General features: G+C 44.1%; 1 pseudogene; it reads right to left on the bottom strand.

The window, feature by feature from the left end:
* Positions 1-1906: 1906 nt before the first annotated feature.
* Positions 1907-2794, bottom strand: LOC112064962 (40S ribosomal protein S27-like; annotated as a pseudogene).
* Positions 2795-14925: the final 12131 nt, after the last annotated feature.

Genomic DNA, 14925 nt, shown 5'->3' with positions numbered 1-14925 from the left:
CCTGCAGCGGATTACTGTTACCTGGGTCAGGAGCTGCACTGCTTCTAAAAGAGCCAGAATCAAATCTTTACATTTTATGGGGGAATTTGTAGCAATTAACATTGCCCTTTCCAAATGGCAGCATGAGCATGTAGCACGTGGAACCCATATTTACAGTCAGTAAAAATATTTAATTTCTTATCCTTCCCTAATTGCAAAGCTCTCATTAATGCAATTAGTTCAGCTTTCTGGGCTGATGTCTGGGGCGGGGGCAGGGCTTTGGCTTCGATTCCATTCATCTAGACTAACTGGCATACCCCCCGCCTTTTGCGTTCCCATTTCTGTAAAACTGCTCCTGTCAGTAAACTGTTTGACTTTAGGGCTGTCAAGAGGTTCATCTAGATCAGACCTGCTGGAGCAAGTTTGTTCTATGGTCTCTATATACTGATGCACTAAGTCTCCACTCTAGACAGCTGGAAGCAGAGTTGCTGGGTTCAGGGTTTGGCACACCTTTAAGATAATGCTGGGGGCGTCCAATAGGAGGGCCTGATACCTTGTTAACCTTCCTCCAGTCAACCAATGATGTCCTTTGACTTCCAGCACAAATTGTACCTGATGAGGGGTTGACACAGCTAAGTGTTGTCCCAGGGTGGGCTTGGAAGCTCATTTACCAACAGGGATATGGCTGCTACTGCCTGCTGGCAGCTTGACCATCCCAGCGCCACTGAGTCCAGTTGTGTTGAGAAGTAAGCCACTGGTGTCTGATCCAGTCCCAGCTTTTGGGTCAGGACTCGTGGTGCTATCCCTGCCCTCTCATGAACGTGTAGGGCAAGGGGCTTGTGCAAATTTGGTAGCCCCAGCACTGGTGCTTTACTCACCACAGTCTCCAGAGTCTCAAAGGCCTGCTGGTGGTCCTTATTCCGTTGAAGGGGTTCCCTTTCTTCTCCCTTTAGACCCTCACGTAGAGGTTTTGCTCTAAGGCTATAATTTGGAATCCAGATACGACACAATCTAGCCATCCTGAGAAAGCCTCAGAGTTGCCTTTCTGTGGTCGGAGATAGTAATGCATTAATTGCTGTTTTTCAATCTGTGGCAAGGGCTCGTGCCCCTGGGGTCAAACCCAATCCTAAATATTGAAACTGTTGCTGGTTGAAGATACATTATATCGGTTGAAGATACTTTATAGCCCCTTCTTGCCAGAAAATTTAGGAAACTAACAGTATTTTTATCTGAGTCTTATTTGGTCTCACTACTCATCAATAAATCACCAACATCTTGTAGCAGAGTTCGCTTCTCAAGGCTCAGTTCCCTCGGTTCCCTTGCTACCGTGTTTCCAAAAAGATGGGGGCTGTCCTGAAAACCCCGCGGAAGCACCGTCCAGGTGTCTTGGGTAGCCTCCAGGGTGTCAGGGTCCCTCCATTCAAAGGCATGAAGGTATGGAGAGTCTGGATTTAGGGGAATACAGAAAAATGCATCTGTGAGGTCCGAAACAGAGAAACACTGCGTGCTCCCTGGCACTTGGGTGCGGAGGGTGTATGGGTTTTGACACCGGTGGGTGAATAGGGATGACGGCCTCACTCACTGCTCCTAAGCCTTGCACGAACCAACACTCCCTGTTAGGCTTCTGAATGGGGAGGATTGGGATATTGCAAGGGGGCTGGCAGGGCCTAATGAGTTTGTGTTTTAGGAATTTGATGAGCAGTAATTAGATTCCTCTCAGGGCTTCAGGCTTTCAAGGATATTGTGGGGGGGTTTTTTTCCCCCCATAATCAAAACTTGATTGAAAAACTGACACCCAGATAGGAGAGCGCTGTTGTATACCTTACAAAAGTAAACATAATTACATTATCCTGGTAGATTAACTGGAATTACTGAATTGAGAAGGCTTTCTGAGCTAGAACACAAATTCAGGAAGATGTGTGGATCGTTAGTGTTGCTTTCTTCTAAACGAACACCCTTCTGTGGTCTGGCCTTTCCTCCTGTTGGCCGGCACAACACTGGTGAACAACCTACGTAGAGCACCACTGTCTGAGCACAGCTGAAAACCGTGGTAATCTGGTAGCAACCTGGACATTTTTTTTTTTTTTTTTTTGCGGTATGCGGGCCTCCCTCTGCTGCGGCCTCTCCCGTTGCGGAGCACAGGCTCCGGACGCGCAGGCCCAGCGGCCATGGCTCACGGGACCGGCCGCTCCGCGGCATGTGGGATCTTCCCAGGCCGGGGCGCGAACCCGGTTCCCCTGCATCGGCAGGCGGACGCGCAACCACTGCGCCACCAGGGAAGCCCCAACCTGGACATTTTACATCCATAAAATAAGAATTTGTGCTTTGAACCAGACGTTTCTTTTTTTTTTAAATTAACTTATTTTATTTATTTACTGTTGGCTGTGTTGGGTCTTCATTGCTGCACGAGGGCTTTCTCTAGCTGCAGCGAGCAGGGGCTACTCTTCATTGTGGTATGTGGGCTTCTCATTTCTCATTGCAGTGGCATCTCTTGTTGCGGAGCATGGGCTCTAGGCATGCGGGCTTCAGTAGCTGTGGCTCGCGGGCTCTAGAACTCAAGCTCAGTAGCTGTGGCACGCGGGCTCAGTAGTTGTGGCGTGAGGGCTCTAGAGCACAGGCTCGGTAGTTGTGGTGCACAGGCTTAGTTGCTCCGCAGCATGTGGGATCTTCCCAGACCAGGGCTCAAACTCATGTCCCCTGCTTTGGCAGGCGGATTCTTAACCACTGTGCCACCAGGGAAGCCCTGAGCCATTTCTTTTTATGTTTTTTCTTTTCCTTTCCAAGGAAGGATCTTGGAATCTCTAGCCAAAGGCATGTTGATCCTTTCACAAGCCCAGCCCGTGCAGCTCTCTAAGGCAACGCCCCTAGCAAGCAGCACAAGACCAGGCACGTGGCATCTAAAGGGTATTGTCTTTTCCCGGGGTATTTTTCCCCAGGCCTTAACCATCTTTTTATTGCGGTAACAAGTTTTGCCCTTCCTGGCACCGAGGTATCTCAAACTGCAGGATCTACCGGTTCTCTAATTTCCTGGGGGATGTCTTGGGGAACATTTTGATGACCAGCAGGTGGGCCATCTGGGGCTACAAATAGATGCATTCTCTGTTTGAATTCTTTACCTCCTTGGACTCCCCTGTCCTAAGAATATACTAGCTCCTAATTTATTTAGCAAATTTCTTCTGAGGAGGGAGACAGGGCATTCTGGCATATACAGCAAGCAGTGAGTAATAATAATGGACCCAATTCCACAGGCAAGGGGAGACCTAAATTGCCTTACCTTTGGCTGTCCGTTGACTCCTGTCACAGTACAGTCACGGTTGGAGAGGGGGCCGGCTGGCCAAATCAGAACAGAACAGGAGCCTCCAGTGTCTGCAAGAAATTCAGTTCTCCTACCTGCCACATCAAGGGTGACCTAAGGCTCTCCTGGAGTGATGAGGATGGATCGGGCAGGCGCGGGCAGGCGCTCCGGCCCCCTCAGTCGGTGTGCAGGAATCTCTTATCTGAGAGATTCACAAGGAACTGGGGCGGGGTGGGGTTGCCCCTAGGGCATCCCACAGGAGGGCTCTCAGGGCATCCCCCCTTCCAGTGCCCGCTTCCAACAAAAGGCACACTGGTTCTGGCCCAGGCAGCTTCTTGGCGGTCTGTCCAGGCTTCTTAACCCTCCAGGATCCCCTCGAGGTGGTGGATGGATCAGAGCAGCCAAAAGCTGCATTTTCTTTATTAGCCTCTTATTCTTATTGGTCTCCTCCGTTAAGTCTTGGTTGTTACAGACCTTGAAGGCCTCCTCTACCAAGGTTGACAGCGGGGTTTGGGGCCCGGCCTCAAGCTTTTATAATTTTCTCCTGATATCAGGAGTAGCCTGGGTGGTAAAATGCATGGCCAACAGTGTCCTCCCTTCTGTGGACTCAGAGTCTGTATTGGTGTCCTTCCTGAATGCCTCTGTCTCCCGGCTCGGGAAGACCGCCAGATTTTCATCTTTTTCCTGTGTAAGCTCTCAGACCTTATCATAATTTAAAGGCTTCACCGTATACCCCTTCCTTCCTTCTGATAGACGAGTAATATGTTGTCTCATCCTAGCTTGGCCTGCACAACCTTCACAGTCCTAGTGCGGGTCATGTTCTAGGATTGCATCCCCACCCCCCCGATAAACTCGGTGGTGTGGATTGGTGGCCTCCAGGCCATCTGCATGTTCCCTGGCCTTTCTCAGTAGGCGCTCCTTTTCATGCAGGGTGCAGCAGTGAGCCAGAATAACCATGGTGTCCTGCCAGGTGAGAGAGAATGTCAACCCCAGCCTGATAAATTCACCCCTAAACTTGTCAGAGTTCTCTGAGGACCTGCCAAACCTCTCCTTACAGATTCGCGATGGAAAGGGCCACAGGGGTCAGGACCTGAGGGCCTAGAGGTGGGAGGATTCCCACAGGAGATTTTTGGACATAGAATGAGGTGGAGTACTTACTTACTCCTTAAGCTAAGGCGAAAAAAAGATTTCAAAAGTAAGTACAGGAACTCACACGATCTTTTATCAAAAGCAGCACTCCAGGACAATTTTGTTCTCCTAGAGAGAGAAACCAAATCGAGTCTTGCATCAGCCTACTCTTAATAAAATCCATTTTCCTAATTATATTTGACCCAACCTTAGAAAGTCCTGACCACATACAAAATTCTTTTTCCAATGATCGTTTTCTGCAAACCTTCTGCAACTTTGTGTAGCCATATTATCCTGTCTCTTATTCTTTCCATTCAGAAATAACCAGCCCTAGGACAAAAATCACTTTTTCCTTTTAATAAAATATATTTCCATTCTTCATATCTTATTTTTTTTTTAATTTTATTTATTTTTTTGCTGCGTTGGGCTTTCTCTAGTTGCGGCGAGCGGGGGCTACTCTTCATTGCGGTGCGTGGGCTTCTAATTGCAGTGGCTTTCTCTTGTTGCAGAGCACGGGTTCTAGGCATGCAGGCTTCAGTAGTTGTGGCATGCGGGCTCAGTAGTTGTGGCTCGTGGGCTCTAGAGCGCAGCCTCAGTAGTTGTGGCGCACGGGCTTAGTTGTTCTGCGCCATGTGGGATCTTCCCGGACCAGGGCTTGAACCTGTGTCCCCTGCATCGGCAGGCGGATTCTTAACCACTGTGCCACCAAGGAAGCCACCCTCATACCTTCTTTTCTGAAAACACACATCCTACTTTCCTTAAGCAACCATGAACTGTCTTGTACGTTAGCATTCCTTGATTGGAATATCCCATAACATCTAGAAACGTATCTTCCCAAAGCACAATTTCTTTCCTTAATGTGGTGTAAGACATGTGTCTAATAAACCCAAACATCTTTAGTTTCCCTCTCACAAGAAGACAAAAGTAGGTAAATAGAGACCTGTTTAGCAATTAATGTTCCAGTATTTCATCTTACTTGAAATGGCCTGGATACTCGATGGATTCCTATCATTTGACTTAATTTAGTTTTAGGTTACCAAAATTGGGAGGGACTATTCTAGATGGACGTTTCCAAAACATAATTATTCCCATAGAGTTTATCAAAAAGCTCTTATCATAGTTAAATTTACCTAAAAGTTTAATCACATCAGGTCATTCTCCTTGATGACAGATTTTATAACAGAAACAGTATGTACTTACTGACTTTCTGTAACCCTAGGTACAAATAAAATATTATACTTAATGTTGATGATTCTAAAGACAGGTCTGTATTAATTAAACCGACAAGCTTAAGTTAGACAAGTTAATTTCTACAGGATCAGAGATCTCATAGTTTTCCCTCTTGATTTTAAAAAGGCCTCTTTTTTTCCCTCAGACTGGGGGACTACAGATGGATCAGGTAATCCTTGGAGCTGAGGCAGAATAGTTACATTGCAAAGGCAGAGGAGAGAAATGCAAGCCCGTCTCTTTTTTGTTGTTGTTGTTGTTGTTTAAAATCCCACCAAGTAACCCAAGACTGGAGTTTCAGGCGGTGTGGCTGGGTGTGTTTGTACTTCAAGGCTTAAATGTTGCACTGTGCTTAGGCAGAGACTCGCAAGAGCAGCTGGACAGACGAGACTACACAATACAAAGATACCAGTGACAAAAACTTAAACACACAAGCAAGAAATCTTTAGGATTAAGGGGATGAGAGTGCAGGGCTGAGAACCAAGGGACAGGTGAAGGCAAGAGGGAAAGAAAAGACTGAAAAAGAAAGAGAGAGAGAGATTGCCGTTTCAACCCGCCCCCTGTGGGTATCTATTCAGGCACCAACCTGCGTGCTTCCAGAAAGAGCCAGTGAAGGAGGGAAGACCCTATCCACTGCCCGTTGCAGTGATCAAGCCCGGGAATCAGCCAGTTGTACATCCTCGGTGGGACCCTCACCCACGCGTACACCACGTGTATAGAAAACTGCCGCTTTAGCCCATTCCCAAAGGGACCTCTCTTTTTTCTTTTTTTAAACTTTTAATTTTCTATTGTAGTATTGTTGATTAATAATGTTGTGATAGTTTCAGGTGAATCACAGCAAGGTGATTCAGTTATACATATACATGTATCTATTCTTTTTCAAATTCTTTCCCCATTTAGGTTATCTTATAATATTGAGCAGAGTTCCCTGTGCTATACAGTAGATACTTGTTGGTTATCCATTTTAAATATAGCAGTGTGTACATGTCAATCCCAAACTCCCTAACTGTCCCTTCCCCCAACCCTTCCCCCCGGTAACCATAAATTCATTCTCTAAGTTTGTGAGTCTGTTTGTGTTTTGTAAATAAGTTCATTTGTACCATTCCTTTTAAAATTTATTTATTTAATTATTTATTTTTTGGCTGTGTTGAATCTTCATTGCCGCGCACAGGCTTTCTCTAGTTGTGGCGAGCGGGGCCGCTCTTCGCTGCGGTGCGTGGGCCCCTCACTGCTGGTGACTTCTCCTGTTGCGGAGCACGGGCTCCAGGCGCGCGGGCTTCGGTAATTGTGGCGCCGGGGCCTAGCTGCTACGCAGCACGCAGGATCCTCCCGGACCAGGGCTCGAACCCGTGTCCCCTGCATTGGCAGGCAGATTCCTAACCACTGTGCCACCAGGGAAGTCCAGTATCATTTCTTTTTAGATTCCGCATATAAGCGATATCATGCAATATTTCTCTTTCTCTGACTTACTTCACTCAGTATGACAATCTCTAGGTCCATCCATGTTGCTGCCAATGTCATGATTTCATTCTTTTTTTATGGCCGAGTAGTATTCCATTGTACATATGTACCACGTCTTCTTTATCCACTCCTCTGTCGATAGACATTCAGGTTGCTTCCATGTCTTGGCTATTGTAGACAGTGCTGCAGTGAACACCGGGGTGCATGTATCCTTTCAGACCATGTTCTTCTCCGGTTATATGCCCAGGAGTGGGATTGCAGGATCATATGGTAGCTCTCTTTTTAATTTTTTAAGGAACCTCCATACTGTTCTCCATAGTGGCTGCACCGATTTACATTCCCACAAAAAGTATAGGAGGGTTCCCTTCTCTCCACACCCTCTCCGGCATTTACTGTCCAACGGGACTTCTCTTGGCGGCAGGAGAGTAAAGGTGAGACTGTTGGGATGATGGGACTTCCAGCCACATGTTGAGGTGTGAACCTCTATCTTTCTCATAAATCTCCTGTCAGGAGAGCCTGCTGGACCAGGATCTGCACTGTGTGAGGCGAGCCTCTCCCATCTCTGCTGTCACCTGTCGAGGTGAGCTGTTGCCGGCCAGAGGGAGCAGGTCTCACAAGCTGAGAGGAGTGATGCTGTAGCTGCCCGATGTCCACTCTCTCGGAAAGATAGGACAGAAGTAGGAGAGGACAGAGAGAGTAGAGAGATTTCAGGAGAGGAAAAAGGGACAAAGGGAAAGCGGGGAGGGAAGAAGGACAAAGGTGAAGGGGAAAGAGTTGCCTGAATGAGGGTACCGAGGCCCCCAGGGGGCAGGAAGGCAGACTTACCAAATGTGGTGACACTGAAACAAGAGGTTCAGGTGGCCACTTGTCACCCATGGGGAAGCTGTGTTCAGTGGTCCCAGAGGTGCGTAGATCCTCTTCTGGGAAGGGAACAATTGTCCCTTTGTGGTGTCGCCACAAAGTATGTTACTGAACGGGGTTCTTGGCCTCCTTTTCAATAGAAGTTGATCAGTGGCCAGATAAGAAAGAAATTCAGGCAAAGGGGCTTCCCTGGTGGCGCAGTGGTTGAGAATCCGCCTGCCAATGCAGGGGACACGGGTTCAAGCCCTGGTCCGGGAAGATCCCACATGCCGCGGAGCAACTAAGCCCGTGCACCACAACTACTGAGCCTGTGTTCTAGAGCCCACAAACCACAACTACTGAGCCCATGTGCCACAACTCCTGAGGCCCGCGTGCCTAGAGCCGGTCCTCCGCAACAAGAGAAGCCACCACAGTGGGAAGCCCACGCGCCGCAGTGAAGAGTAGCCCCCGCTTGCCTCAACTAGAGAGAGTCCGCGTGCAGCAACGAAGACCAAACACAGCCAAAAATAAATAAAAAAAAAAAATTCAGGCAAGGCTTTATGGGGACCCCTGCTGCAGCAGGGGGGAGCAAAAACAAGTAATAGGTTCCCTTGCTCGCTTGCTGAGGGAGGGGTGCGAACTGCTTCCTCATATGGGGTGGGGGTGAGGGTGTGTCCAGGGGTCAGGCCAGAGGGGGGGCTTAGGTGGTCTGCCCACCCTGTAGGTGGTGTTGTATGCAGGGGGCATGTGCAGTACCCTGCTTCTGCTCCCAGCTCTTCAGAAGTAGCAGTTGGATTTTTGGTTTTTCTGATTCTTGTTGTCCATAATTTCCCGCACTGGGCATGCATGCAGTTATTTTTAGTCCCTTATAGTTTCTTTGAATGTCGTTGCTTGATTGAGGAGATGTCTGCCGAGGTGCAAGCCCTGCAGCAGACGGTCCCAGGTCCCAGCCTGTCCCAGAGCTGTCGCGCCAGGCCAGGCCCCTCCAGAAACCCTCTGACGCTGCAGTTGGGAGGCCTCAGGGCTCCTTAGGGCCCCCTCCCCACCACGGGAGATGGGGGAGTTTTTATTTGCGAGAGGAGAGTGAGACTCCAGAGGTCCTGACTGACCTCAGACTCCACTGATTTGCAGGCTCTGGCCCCAAAATGAATATTCTCAGACACTGGGCTCTTCCTGGCCAGGAGGCAATAGAGGTTGAATTTGATTAAGCCTCTTTACAATTTTTGCTGAGATCTAGAGTTTTCAGGTGGGTTTTTTCCCACTTTATTTTATTTTTTTAATTTTTATTGGAGTATGGTTGATTTACAATTTTGTGTTAGTTTCAGGTGTACAGTATACATATATCCACGTTTTTTTAGATTCTTTTCCCATATAGGTCATTACAGAGTATTGAGTAGAGTTCCCTGTGCTATACAGTATGTCCTTATTAGTTATCTGTTTTATATACAGTAGTGTGTAAATGTCAATCCCAATCTCCCAATTTATCCCTCCTCCCTTTCCCCCCAGTAACTGTAAGTTTGTTTTCTACATCTGTGACTCTATTTCTGTTTTGTAAATAAGTTCTTTTTTACCTTGTTTTTTTTAGCTTCCACATATGAATGATATCATATGATATGTGTCTTTCTCTGTGTGACTTACTTCACTTAGTATGATCATCTCTAGGTCCACCCATGTTGCTGCAAATAGCATTATTTCGTTCTTTTTCATGGCTGAGTAATATTCCATTGTATATATTGTATATATGTACCACATCTTCTTTATTCATCCATCCTTCCATGGACATGTTGATTGCTTCCATGTCTTGGCTATTGTAAATAGTGATGCAAAGAACATTGGGGTGCATGTATATTTTGAATCATGGTTTTATCTGGATGCCTGGGAGTGGGATTGCTGGATCATATGATAGTTCTATGTTTAGTTTTTTAAGGAACCTCCATACTGTTCTCCACAGTGGCTCTACCAGTTTACATTCCCACCCATACAGTAGGAGAGTTCCCTTTTCTCCACACCCTCTCCATCATTTATTGTTTGTAGACTTTTTGATGATGGCCATTCTGACTGGTATGAATTGCTACCTCATTGTAGTTTTGATATACGTTTCTCTAATAATTAGTGATGTTGAGCATCTTTTCATGTGCTTTTTGGCCATCTGTATTTCTTTCAAGAAATGTCTAGTTAGATCTTCTGCCTATTTTTTTATTGGATTACGTTGTTCATTTTTTTGATATTGAACTGCATGAGCTGTTCATATGTTTTGGAGATTAATCCCTTGTCAGTCACTTCATTTGCAAATATTTTCTCCCATTTCATGGGTTGTCTTTTTGTTTTGTTTATTTTTTCTGTGCAAAAGTTTTAAGTTTAATTGGGTCTCATTTAAAAAATTTTTTTATTGGAGTATAGTTGATTTACAGTGTTGTGTTAGTTTCAGGTGTACAGCAAAGTGAGTCAGTTATACATATACATATATCCACTTTTTTTTAAGATTCTTTTCCCATATATGCCATTATAGATTGTTGAGTAGAGTTCCCTGTGCTATACAGCAGGTTCTTATAAGTTATTTATTTTATATATAGTAGTGTGTATATGTCAATCCCAACCTCTCGATTTATCCCTCCCCCCACTTATCCCCTGGTAACCATAAATTTGTTTTCTTTTTAAAATTTATTTATTTATTTATTTATTTATTCTTGACTGTATTGGGTCTTCGTTGCTGCGTGCAGGCTTTATTTAGTTGTGGCGAGCGGGGGCTACTCTGTTGTAGTGCGCGGGCTTCTCATTGTGGTGGCATGTCTTGTTGCAGAGCATAGGGTCTAGGTGCACGGGCTTCAGTAGTTGTGGCATGCGGGCTCTAGAATGCAGGTTCAGTAGTTGTGGCACACAGGTTCAGTTGCTCTGCAGCATGTAGGATATTCCTAGAACAGGGCTCAAACCCTTGAGCCCTTGCATTGGCAGGCAGTTTCTTAACCACTGCACCACCAGGGAAGCCCCTCAATTTGTTTTCTATATCTGTGACCCTATTGTTCTGTAAACAAGTTGATTCGTACCCTTTTTTTAGATTCCACATATAAGTGATATCATTTGATATTTGTCTTCCTCTGACTTACTTCACTCAGTATGACAATCTCTAGGTCTATCCATGTTGCTGCAAATGGCATTATTTCGTTCTTTTTTATGGCTGAGTAATATTCCATTGTATATATGTAGCACATCTTTTTTTTTTTTTTTTTTTGGCTGCAGCACGCAGGATCTTAGTTCCCCAACCAGGGATCAAACCTGTGCCCCCTACATTGGGAGCACAGAGTCTTAACCACTGGACTGCCAGGGAAGTCCCCACATCTTCTTTTTCCATTCCTCTGTTGATGGACATTTAGGTTGCTTCCATGTCCTCACTATTGTAAATAGTGCTGCAATGAAACTGTTTTGATTACTGTAGCTTTCTTATATAGTCTGAAGTCAGGGAGCCAGATTCCTGCCGCTCTGTTTTTCTTTCTCAAGATAGCTTTGGCTGTTTGGGGTCTTTTGTGTTTCCATACAAATTGTAAAATTTTTTGTTCTAATTCTGTGAAAAATACCATTGGTAATTTGATAGGGATTGCATTGAATCTGTAGATTGCTTTGGGTAATATAGTCATTTTCACAATGTTGATTCTTCCAATCTAAGAACATCTGTTTGTGTCATCTTTGATTTCTTTCTTTTCTGAGTACAGGTCTTTTGCCTCCTTAGGTAAGTTTATTCCTAGGTATTTTATTCTTTTTGTTGCAATGGTAAATGGAATTGTTTCCTGAATTTCTCTTTCTAATCTTTCATTGTTAGTGTCTAGGAATGGAAGAGATTTCTGTGCATTAATTTTGTATCCTGCAACTTTACCAAATTCATTGATGAGCTCTAGTAGTTTTCTGATGGAATCTTTAAGATTCTCTATGTATAGTATCATGTCATCTGCAAACAGTGACAGCTTTACTTCTTTTTCAATTTGTATTCCTTTTATTCTCTGATTACTGTAGCTAGGACTTCCAAAATTATGTTGAGTAATAGTCGTGAGGGTGGACTTCCTTGTCTTGTTCCTGATCTTAGAGGAAATGCTTTCATTTTTTCACCATTGAGATGTTTCCTGTGGGTTTGTCATATATGGCCTTTATTATGTTGAGGTAGGTTCCCTCTATGCCCACTTTCTGAAGAGTTTTTTATCATAAATGGGTGTTAAATTTTGTCAGAAGCTTTTTCTGCATCTATTGAGATGATTGTATGGTTTTTATTCTTCAGTCTGTTGATGTGGTATATCATAGTGGTTGATTTGCAGATATAGAAGAATCCTTGCATCCCTGGGATAAATCCCGTTTGATCATGATGTATGATCCTTTTAACATGTTGTTGGATTTGGTTTGTAGTATTTTGTTGAGGACTTTTACGTCAATGTTCATCAGTGATATTGGCCTGTAATTTTCTTTTTTTGTAGTATCTTTGTCTGGTTTTGGTATCAGGGTGATGGTGGCCTTGTAGAATGGGAGTGTTCCTTCCTCTGCAATTTTTTTGGAAGAGTTTCAGAAGGATAGGTGTTAGCTCGTCTCTAAATGTTTGATAGAATTTGCCTGTGAAGCCATCTGGTCCTGGACTTTTGTTTGTAGGAAGATTTTTAATCACGCTTTCAACTTCATTACTTGTGATTGGTCTGTTCATATTTTCTATCTCTTCCTGGTTCAGTCTTGGAAGGTTGTACCTTTCTAAGAATTTGTCCATTTCTTCCAGGTTGTCCATTTTATTGGTGTATAGTTGCTTGTAGTAGTCTCCTTTTTCATTTCTAATTTTATTGAAAGGGGAAGCCTGTCCCTTTTTTTTCTGATGAGTCTAGTAAAGCTTTACCAGTTTCATTTATCTTTTTAAAGAACCAGGTTTCAGTTTCATTGATCGTTTCTATTGTTTTCTTCATCTCTGTTTCATTTATTTCTGCTCTGATCTTTGATTTCTTTCCTTCTGCTAACTTTGGGTTTTGTTTGTTCTTCTTTCTCTAGTTGCTTTAGGTGTAAGGTTAGGTTGTTTATTTGAGATGTTTCTTGTTTCCTGAGGTAAGATTGTATTGCTATAAACGTCCCTCTTAGAACTGCTTTTGCCACATTCCATAGGTTTTGGATCGTCGTGTTTTTATTTTCATTTGTCTCTCTCTCTTTTTTTTTTTTTTTTTTTTGTGGTATGCGGGCCTCCCTCTGTTGTGGCCTCTCTCGTTGCGGAGCACAGGCTCCGGACGCGCAGGCTCAGCGGCCATGGCTCACGGGCCCAGCCACTCTGCGGCACGTGGGATCCTCCCAGACCAGGGCGCAAACCCGGTTCCCCTGCATCGGCAGGCGGACGCACAACCACTGCGCCACCAGGGAAGCCCTCATTTGTCTCTCTTAATTCCTCTTTGATTTCTTCAGTGATCCATTGGTTGTTTAGTAACATACTGTTTGGCCTCCATGAGTTTGTGTTTTTTGCAGTTTTTTTTCCCTGTAATTTCTAATCTCATTGTGTTTTGGTCAGAAAAGATGCTTGATATGATTTCAGTTTTCTTAAATTTACTGAGGCTGGCTTTGTGGCCCAGCATGTGGTCAGTCCTGGAGAATGTTCCATGTGCACCTGAGAAGAATGTGTATTCTGCTCCTTTTGGATGGAATGTTCTATAAATATCAATTAAGTCCATCTGATGTAAAGTTTCATTTAAGGCCTGTGTTTCCTTATTGATTTTCTGTCTGGATGATCTGTCCATTGATGTCTGTGAGGGGTTAAATTCCCCCACTATTATTGTGTCACTGTCAATTTCTCCCTTTATGGCTGTTAGTATTTGCTTTATATATTGAGGTGCTTGTATGTTGGGTGCATACATATTTATAATTTTTAGATCTTGGATTGATCCCTTGATCATTATGTAGTGTCCTTCCTTGTCTCTTGTAACAGTCTTTATTTTAAAGTTGATTTTGTCTGATATGAGTAGTGCTACTCCAGTTTTCTTTGTTTTCCATTTGCATGGAATATCTTTTTCTATCCCCTCTCTTTCAGTCTGTAGGTGTCCCTAGGTCTGAAGTGGGTCTCTTGTAGACAGCATATAAATGGGTCTTTTTTTGTATCCATTCAGCCAGTCTATGTCTTTTGGTTGGAGCATTTAATCCATTTACATTTAAGGTAGTTATCAATACATGTGTTCCTATTTCCATTTTCTTAATTGGTTTGGATTTGTTTTTGTTGCTTTTCTTTCTTCCCTTCTTTTGTTCTCTTCTCTTGTGGTTTGATGACTATATTTATTGTTGGGTTTGGGTTGCTTTTGCTTTTTGGTGTGTGTATCTATTGTAGTTTTTTGGTTTGTAGTTCCCATGTGGCTTTGATATAGCAGTCTGTATATATACAAGGTTGTTTTATTTTTTCTACTTTGAAATGTGGTTATTAAAAATGTATTTTGTAGTCACTTGATTCCTTTTGAGTCTTTAGTTTTTGCAAATGGGTTGGAAATCAACATTTCTAATCACAATGTTTAAATCAGGTTTCATATTAAAACCACTTTTACGTGCTTTACGGTGACTGACAACTTCTCACACTGTGCCCCTCCTCACCCCTGGATCCTTCTCTCCTTTGCAACTTTTTAAAAATAACAGCTTATCGAGATATCTCAATAATTCACATACCATAAAATTCACCCATTTAAAGTGTACAATGGCTTTTAGCACGTTCACAGTTGTGTACCCGTCTCCACAGTCAATTTTAGAATATTTCCATCCCCTCTAAAGAAAACCTGTACCCCTTAGCTGTCAACTCCCCATCCCTGCCCACCTCCCAGCCCCTGGCAACCACTAATCTACCTTCTGGCTCTGATTTGTCCACTCGGGACATTTCATATAAACTAACACATACAGTATATGACTTTTTGTGACTGGCTGCTTTCACTCTGCATAATGTTTTCAAGGAAGTACTTCATTCCTCCTGTTGCCTGGATGACATAGCATTTTACGGCTATAACACGTTTTATTTA

The sequence above is a fragment of the Physeter macrocephalus genome, chromosome 18 (assembly GCF_002837175.3).
Source record: "Physeter macrocephalus isolate SW-GA chromosome 18, ASM283717v5, whole genome shotgun sequence".
Lineage (NCBI taxonomy): Eukaryota > Metazoa > Chordata > Mammalia > Artiodactyla > Physeteridae > Physeter > Physeter macrocephalus.
Note: the sequence above shows the minus strand (reverse complement) of the source record. Positions and strands in the feature narration are given on the sequence as shown.